Below are 8429 nucleotides of genomic sequence, written 5' to 3' on the forward strand. Positions count from 1 at the left end.
CTGAAATAAGAAGTGTGGGTTTCTAGTCTCATTCAGAAATGAAATAAAAGTTTTTTTAAAAGTTGGGTAAGATTATGTTTGAATTGCTCTTTTAGAAGTGCACTGTGGTATCGCGGCCATGTCACTTATAGCAATGCCATTCCAGTACACAAGGAAAGCATCATTACTGTCAGTAACTCCAATTTGGAATAAACTCCTGCTGGGTTGAGATTAATTTACCAGTACCATAATAGATTTCAAATCTATGTTGCTGTCCTTGTGGGTGCCATAAAGTCAGCTGGGAGTCATAGCTTGCTGTGGAGAAGATGATAACACACTCTTTGATCCTGGGCCATTCTCACAATCATTGCTCTGGTTGAGCCCATGTTTGCAGTCACTCTTTCAGTCCAACTTGTTGAGGGGCTTCCTCGTTTTCACCTAACCCTCTGCATTACCCAGAATGGTGTCTTTCTGCTCATGTGTCCAAAGAACAGGAGGTGAAGTCTCTCCATACTCGCTTCTGACATTCTTGCTATACTTCTTCCAAAAAATATTTTCTTTTTCCCCAGCAGTCCCTTCTTCCCAATGCCATAATTCACAGGTATCAATTCTCCAGTCCTTGTTACTCATTGTCCACCTTTAGAATGCATATGAAGTGTTTGAAAAAAGCATGGCTTTGATCAGGGCCACCCTCTCCTCAAAGTCACTTCTTTGCTCTGTAATATTTCAAAGAGATTCTTAGCTGTGTCTTCTTAATTGATTGAATTGTGATATCTATCTATTTTTGTGGAAATGTACATCTATTTGAGTTATACTAAGATAGGCATTTTTGATTCAAGAAAATACAAATTAAAATAATCTTATCAACGAATCTATAGGTAACTATTTCAGGTAAAATTTGGGACCCTTGAGTGGGCATATAAGGAAAGTGAAATATGATATGAGGCTCTGGATTGTGCAAATGGTTAAGCACTCAGCGTTGATGAAATGGTTTTTCTATTCCACCCAGAGGTGCCTTTGAAGACACAACTGACAATCTGCTTCTGAAAAATGAATTATCTCTCCCTGGAAAACCCTACAGAACACAGTTCTATTCTGCGGTCTCTCAAGTCTCCATAAACTGGAAGACTTCACAGCAACGAACAGCAAGAACTCAGAAGGGAATACCTCTGAAAATGTATTCCTAGCCCCACATATTGATTCACGATTATACTTTATATTAAATTAGTACAATGTTTTAATGAGACCCGACCTGCAAAATGGTTTGTTTTTAAGCACTTTGTTTTCTTTGCAACACTAACAGTAGAACAAAGGTTTCCAATTGTTTCTATGTAATGTAAGCATACATAAATTTCAAAACTTTGACCTAGGCTATAAACTATTTTAGTTAGGAAACAACTTTGCTAGAAGGAATATTGAAGCTGTGTTTTAAGAAATACATGGTGTGCAGAACTCGTCTTTATTTCTTTCTACTGTCTTTTCTCCTCGGTGATTCCTTCCTTCCTTGTCTTTTCATAGTCTTTTTTCTCTTTCTTTATTTTTATGTAGTTCACCTGTGTCTTGATGTATGTTGAAGAATAAGTGATTATATCCTGGGAATTTGAAAGCCACTCAGAGGTCATTCGTCACGATGCACAAGAGGGTAATACAGTGTTTGCAGTTAGTTATTCACACCGGTTCAGAAAGTATTCACTCCTCCCAGAGCGCCTTTGGGAGGAAACCTTTTTCCTGCTCTATTTTTGAATAATCTGCAGCCCAGAGCCCACAGCTTTACTTTATTCCGGGTGTAAGAACTCATTATTCTGACTCAAGTAAGTTTCCCCCAAGAGAAGAATCAAGATTCATTAGGTCATGAAGACAGTTGCATGCTAGTTTCTGCTAGTTTCTGCGTGATGCTGAATAACTCATCGTGAAAGTCCTATTTGCTACACCGAAGTAAAAGGTTGCGCAGAGCCGATCAGATGAAGAGATTGGCCATCTTCAGGAAGTTCTCTTCTTCTAAAGTGACCCACATGCTTTTATGTGCAGCTCCACTAGTTCTGATTTTGTCACTGTAGCAAATCTACTATGGAAGATTTTCCAATTCTTTTTAGGATTTTGATCAGATTAAAGATTCCTCTGTCAATATTTTAAGAGAACCATTAGAATAACATTCTTTTAAAACTGTTTTGGAAAAAAATTTTTAAGAGAAAAAATTTCTCAAAATAATCTATGGGCAATCAACTGAAACTTCACTGTTGGGATCTTGTAGTGCTTTATCGAACAAAAGAATTTTGTGGACTAATTTTGTTCAGGTTAAAACATAAATGCCACATTAAATGTGATTTCTAATTTATTTATTCTTTTGATAAATGTTTGAGGGCTTATTAAATGTTATTCTGTAGATTTATGATAAAGAGAAATGAAGAGGATCCTTATTCTCATGCAGTTCTCACATTTTGAGCTGATATAGACTCTATATTTTCTTTATTCACATTTTGAGCGGATATAGACTCTATTTCTACACATAGAACAAGGACTCTTGGTGGCACAATGGTTAAGTGCTCAGCTGCTAAGCAAAAAGCTGATAGTTCAAAGCCACCTGCTGCTCCATGGGAGAAAGGGGTGGTGCTCGGCTTCCAGAAGGATTACAGCAAGGGAGCTATGGCTAATATGAAGAGAACTTTTGTTCTATTCATATGTTAAACATAGAAAAATAGTAACATGACACCTTCACTACCATTACTGTTATTACTAATGCGCTTTCACAATCAATGCTCATGGAAACAGCAGTAAAAAGTTTAGAAAACGTACTGCATCAGGTAAATCTCCTGCACAAGACCTCTTTTGAGGGTTGAAAGCAAAGATATTACTTTGCGGACTAACATAGGATGACTCAAGGCATGGTATTTTCAATGGCCTTATATGCATGTGAAAGTTGCATACGGAATAAAGAATACTGAAGAAGAATTGGTGCATTTGAATTCTGGTGCTGGTGTATTACGGAGAGTCAAGCATGGCAAGACTTTGTCTTCCGTACTTGGGGCACTCTGTCGGGAGAGACCAGTCACAGCAGAAAGACATCATGCTTGGTAAAGTAGAGAAATACCCAAAAAAGGGAGGCCCCTATGAGATGGATTAGCCTTGCTACTGCAACAATGGACACAACATAGGAACAATTGTGAGGAGGGCACAGAGGCAGGTCATCTGTTGTACATAGGATCACTATGGGTTGGTACCAACTCAAAAGCATCCAACAACATGACCAGAGGGACTGGAAGCTTCAAGCTCCTGCTGTCTTAGTTCTGGTCATGCTCCAAAGCAAGTCTTCAGAAGAGGGACAGGAAAGAAGTTTGAATGGAGAAAGTAAAACTTATTTTAGGGTCACAGTCAGCACATGTGTGTGGGAGGGTACCTTAGTCTGAAAATATTTGATATGTTTCAACCAATGGAAGAAAATACCAGTTTTTTATAGTTGATTGTGAACATTGGGTTTTTGGCTATTTGTAGTGTATCTCTCGTTTCCAGAGTGTGTGTGCCCTCCAGTTTCATATTGTGCCCTGGTCACAGCTGGAACCCAATGCTCTTCAATGATTTGTGTGGAGTTGGTTGCTTCTATATCCCCACTGTGTGTTGTGAGTTCCTTCCCCCGTGGAAAGGGTTTATAAAGGAAGCATGTTTTTCTCTGCCCTTCACCTCCCACAGGACTGGGATTCCTTCCATTGTTGCTTCTTTCCTCCATGCCAAGATCTATCTACATGGCACTAACAAGAAATACATTTAGAATATGTTTTTTATTTCGATTTAAGGAGGGAAATATCATTAACATCTATGCTCATAATTTGAATTTGAATTTAATAAGTTTAATGGGATTAAAGTAACACAGGGATGAGGTTGAAAGGACCATCCTGTTTCACGATTTAGATGTTTTCCCCATAAACTTAGCATGATGGTTACATTTAAAAAAATATTTCATTAAGAAAAAAATCGTGGCTATTTTTAAGCAATGTTGTCTTTTTTATGTCTTTTTAAGGTAATTGGTTTTTAAACTGTGTGAGAAAGTAATGGTAATATCTGTATCAAGGGCTATAAGCCAAAGGAATGTTAAACATATGATCAATTTGGTTGGCCATGGGGATTCCTGTGAATCAAACTCTCCTCCTCCTTAGACTCAATTCTGATGTTTGCAGGGTTCTGGTCAGCCAGGCCTAATTGTGTTTTCTACAGAAACCAATTGACCAGAACTTGTTAAGACAGTCAATACAGTATTCTCACACTGCTCCCTTCATCCTGCTGTTGCATTTATGACCTGTTAATCATGGGCTCAAGCAGGGCTGATTGACAGATGTTGATTGGACAGGAGAGACTTACTTAATCTAGAAAAAGCAGCAATGCTCACTACTGGAAGGGAAATAGAATGTTTCCCCATTCCTGTCCCCCAAAGAAGCATAGTTTGTCAACGATCACACAGAAATGTGAAATGCACTTGAGAAAGGTAGGATGTGTCTGAGCTTTAGTTCGCGCATTCTTCCATTAGTCCGTTGTGTCCGTTGTTTTGTTTTCTGTTTTTGCTGTGTCTTTGCTTTCTTGTCTAGAAATGAATTATAACATAGTCATCACTTTCAGGATGTTGTATTATGCCATATGAATATATATATATATATATATGGCATTATGAATATATATATAATGTCCAGCACTCTCTCTTGTGCAGTGTCGTAGTTTGTCCCAAACAATAATCTCTATCTTTTCTATCCAGATTCTATAATCCATTGCAATAGAGCTCACAAACAATATTCAATATGAGAGAGTTTTTAAAGAAAATTAAAGGGATTATACAAGTGTAACATGCTCAGGCACAGTTAGTTATAGTAACATGTATGTCGGGACATGTTACAAAGTCCCATCAGGGCTGCTAACAAAGCCCAGAGGATATGTCATTCTGCTGTTAGCCTCAACCCCAAGACATTCAGGTCATGCTCCAGAGGGCAGTGAAGCCAGCTCCCCAAATTAAATTCCCAGAGGCACCCCACTCTAGTAGGCACTCAACTATACCTCTATGTGTCAGCAAATCCAACTTCCCTAATCAAGTGCTCAAAGGCACATCACACAACAAACCAGTCTTCTCGACTGAAAGCACTGAGTTTTACGTGCTCCATGGTCAGGGAAACCCATCACTCTGCTTCATCATCTGGCTCCTGGTTCCATTACTCTTTTGATGTTACCATTGTATTCTGGATCAGGAGGTTCTCTGCACAGGGATCTTGGGTTCAGAGGACACACTCCACTTCTGGCCCTTCCTGGTAGTAAAATCCCCTCACCTGCTGCTCAGAGGACTCATTTTATACCCAGCTGGATGGCCTCCCCATGAATCCCATTCACAATTATTCACAAGTGGATATTATCAGTCCCTCTTATCAGACCCATGCAGGAAAAAGGTCTTTGGTAGGGTTGGAGACCTTGGCCAGAAGAGCCATATTAAACAATTACATATATTCCAAAATCATTAATTTTACTATAATCCTCTTTAATGCTGCCAGTTCTATGTGAACAGGAAGTATGCTCTTCCATAGAAATTCAAGAAAAGAATCTGCTGCTATTGTCACATAATCCAAGCACCTTATTTTCACTAGCAAGTCATTTGAGAAAAATCCAATTTTTCTTTATATTTTTGGATAAGTGTTTTAAACATGATCCTTTTTGTTAGCCAACAGAATTCCCCTTAATCAAACCGCCCACTATTGGACTTCATTCTTTAGCTTCTGAAAGATTTTCTGTAAAAAAGTGTTTTTTTTAATTTAAAATTAGATCTTAATTGCTTATATATAAGGAATCAAGGAAGCAAAACACTGGGATGGGTGAGAGCCTCTACCTTTGAAATTAGTCAGAATTATTGCATATCTATGAAAACATTAATTGAATAGTTGACAAATGTTAGATCTATATGATATAACTTGTTAATATTCTTTCTTTTCAGTCATATATATAGTTATATATATCCCTAAGCTCTCCTTTTGTTGTTTAATAAAAGCTTAATGAAAGTCAATGAGATGTTAAGATAGCACTAGAAAAAAAGAATCATTTAAGACAATTTTCATATATAAAATATTCATTCTGCCTGGCTTCTGTCACCCAACCAACAAAAAGATATAACTGTCAAAAAAATGTAAAGGACAGAAAAATTGCTATTGTCAACTCGCAAAATCACACTGAGTATTGAATAAAAGAAAATGTAAAACAAAGATTCTTCTTAGAGAAAGTATAATTTCAAAATTACCACAGATGGTAAGTGGAAGTTACACAGTCATTTGCAAGAGAATAGGTACTGTCTTATTTGTATGACTCCTTATGATTCCTGGTTTTGTGAAAATGTAACTTTAATAGATAGCAAGGTAATATTAGGCCAATTGTCAGTGAAGTTCATTCTGAAAACGTGCGCTCATGTGTTCCATTTGTATATTTTATAAACATGAATTCTCTTTTTTTTAAACCTTTTTAAACATTTGTTACTGCAACAAAATTAAAGATCTACAACAGTATGTCATGCTTATTTGTATATCTCTGTGTTATTGGCATCTAATATCCCAGAATCTACACTTGATTCAAGTTATTTTAAAAATAAGGAACGACCAGAATCCCTGATTGTTTTTGGATTATCATTATAAAAATGTGACCTTTTGTCTTTCCACAAATCTGAATTTCCATCTATAAAATAGGACCTACTTTTTGTGAAAATCATGTGACAATACACAGAAACTATCTAGAATAATCATAGACACATAAAGAAAACCTTTGTTGTTGATATAATTCCGAATGACCATACTAGACAGAATGGTGCTTCCCTTTAGAGTTTCAAGGCTTTATTCTTTATAGGCACCACTCGTCTTCACTTATTGTACTGTGGTGGTTTGTGTGCTGCTGTGATGCTGGAGACTATATTACTAGTGTTTCACATGTTATCAGGGCCACCCATGGTGAACAGGTTTCAACTGAGCTTCCACACTAAGAGCTGACTACAAAGAAGGAATGGACTTCCCACTTCAGAGGAAGTAGCTACTGAAAGCCTGATGCATAGCATGGCAGCATTGTCAGATGCTGAAGGCCTGAAGAACTGGCAGCTTTTCTGTTTGGCATCGGGTCACTGTGGGTTAGCACAAACTCAATGGCACAGGACAGCAGAACCTTCATAGAAGTTGATTACCACATCTTCTTTCTACAGATTGGCTGCTGGGTTTTAATTACCACCATTTACTTAGTAGCCAAACTCTTGTCCATTCTGTTATCAACACCCTTAGTCATTGCATAATAAATTTGCCATGTATTACACATCTAGCAGATACCTGGAAATATCACTGTCGGAGGGATTGAATCCACACGTCTCCATATCTGTATTGATTCTGCCCCCTCCCTATTTCCTTTGTCTCTTATTTTAAGCAGATGTAACTTTTGCATCTGTTATCCCTGTTAGTTGCATTTATTCATACAGTTGTTAACTTTGTTCCATTTGGATGCATTTTCTGACAATCCACTCCAAATCTTTCTAATTCCCAGCTTATACACAGTCATATTAGTAATTAGTTTCAACTAGCATTTTATTTCATTTTGTTTGGACTGTCCTCCCACCCCTTGACCCCCTGAAGTGTCCAGTGGTCATAGGAACTTGTGTTTTCTAAAAGATCTGACAGACGCATCAATCTTTAAATATCCCCTTTGGAATTTTGTTGATTTTTAATGCTTATTGGAATTTTGTTTATTTTTAGACACTGTTTAAGGAGAAGCCTCTCTTCTGGCTAAGTCTCTTCAACACCGCTAGTGTTACTTCAGATATTTGGTGAGATTTCATTTTTCATGTTTTAAAACTAGCATCGTGATGTGAGGAAAAATTAATAAGGTAAACTTTCTGTCCTTGGTTCAAATGAAAATATTGTCTTCTACAGCGTTTCTGCTAAAAACAATTCTGTTTCTATTTATTGTGTCCACTCCAGGGCATATTGTTCTGTTCCCGCTGGGCCCGTGTGTGTCCCGAGTCCCCCGTGTGCTGCTCTGACCACAGGCCTGCTCTACCCCTGCAGTCACTCCTGTCCATGAAGGCAAACTGTCGGGCGGTTCGGATGTTCCATGTACCAGCTCACTCAAAATCACAAGGCTTTCTCTTGGTCTCCAGTGCTCTGATTGTAGATTGATTTTGGATTCTGATGGGGTTAACAAAAAAACCAATGCTTTTTCATGATGTCGTTTCTTTATACAATTTTGAATTCCTCAGCTGTACTGTGCATTATAGCAATCTGGTCCCATATGTTTCAGATCTTCCAGAAACAATTCTCTTTTCTTATTTCTTAAGGCTATTGCTTCTTGTTGGAGCGTTGATACCAAGTCTCTTTTATTCGTGTATCCTTCCATTCGTCCCCCCTCATGATTTACTAGATGTAAGAGTAGCAGTGCACTTCAGAAAAAAAACAACACAACTTTCA

Source organism: Echinops telfairi, unplaced genomic scaffold (genome assembly GCF_000313985.2).
Source record: "Echinops telfairi isolate 266 unplaced genomic scaffold, ASM31398v2 ScPeMD7_7469;HRSCAF=8507_1, whole genome shotgun sequence".
NCBI lineage: Eukaryota > Metazoa > Chordata > Mammalia > Afrosoricida > Tenrecidae > Echinops > Echinops telfairi.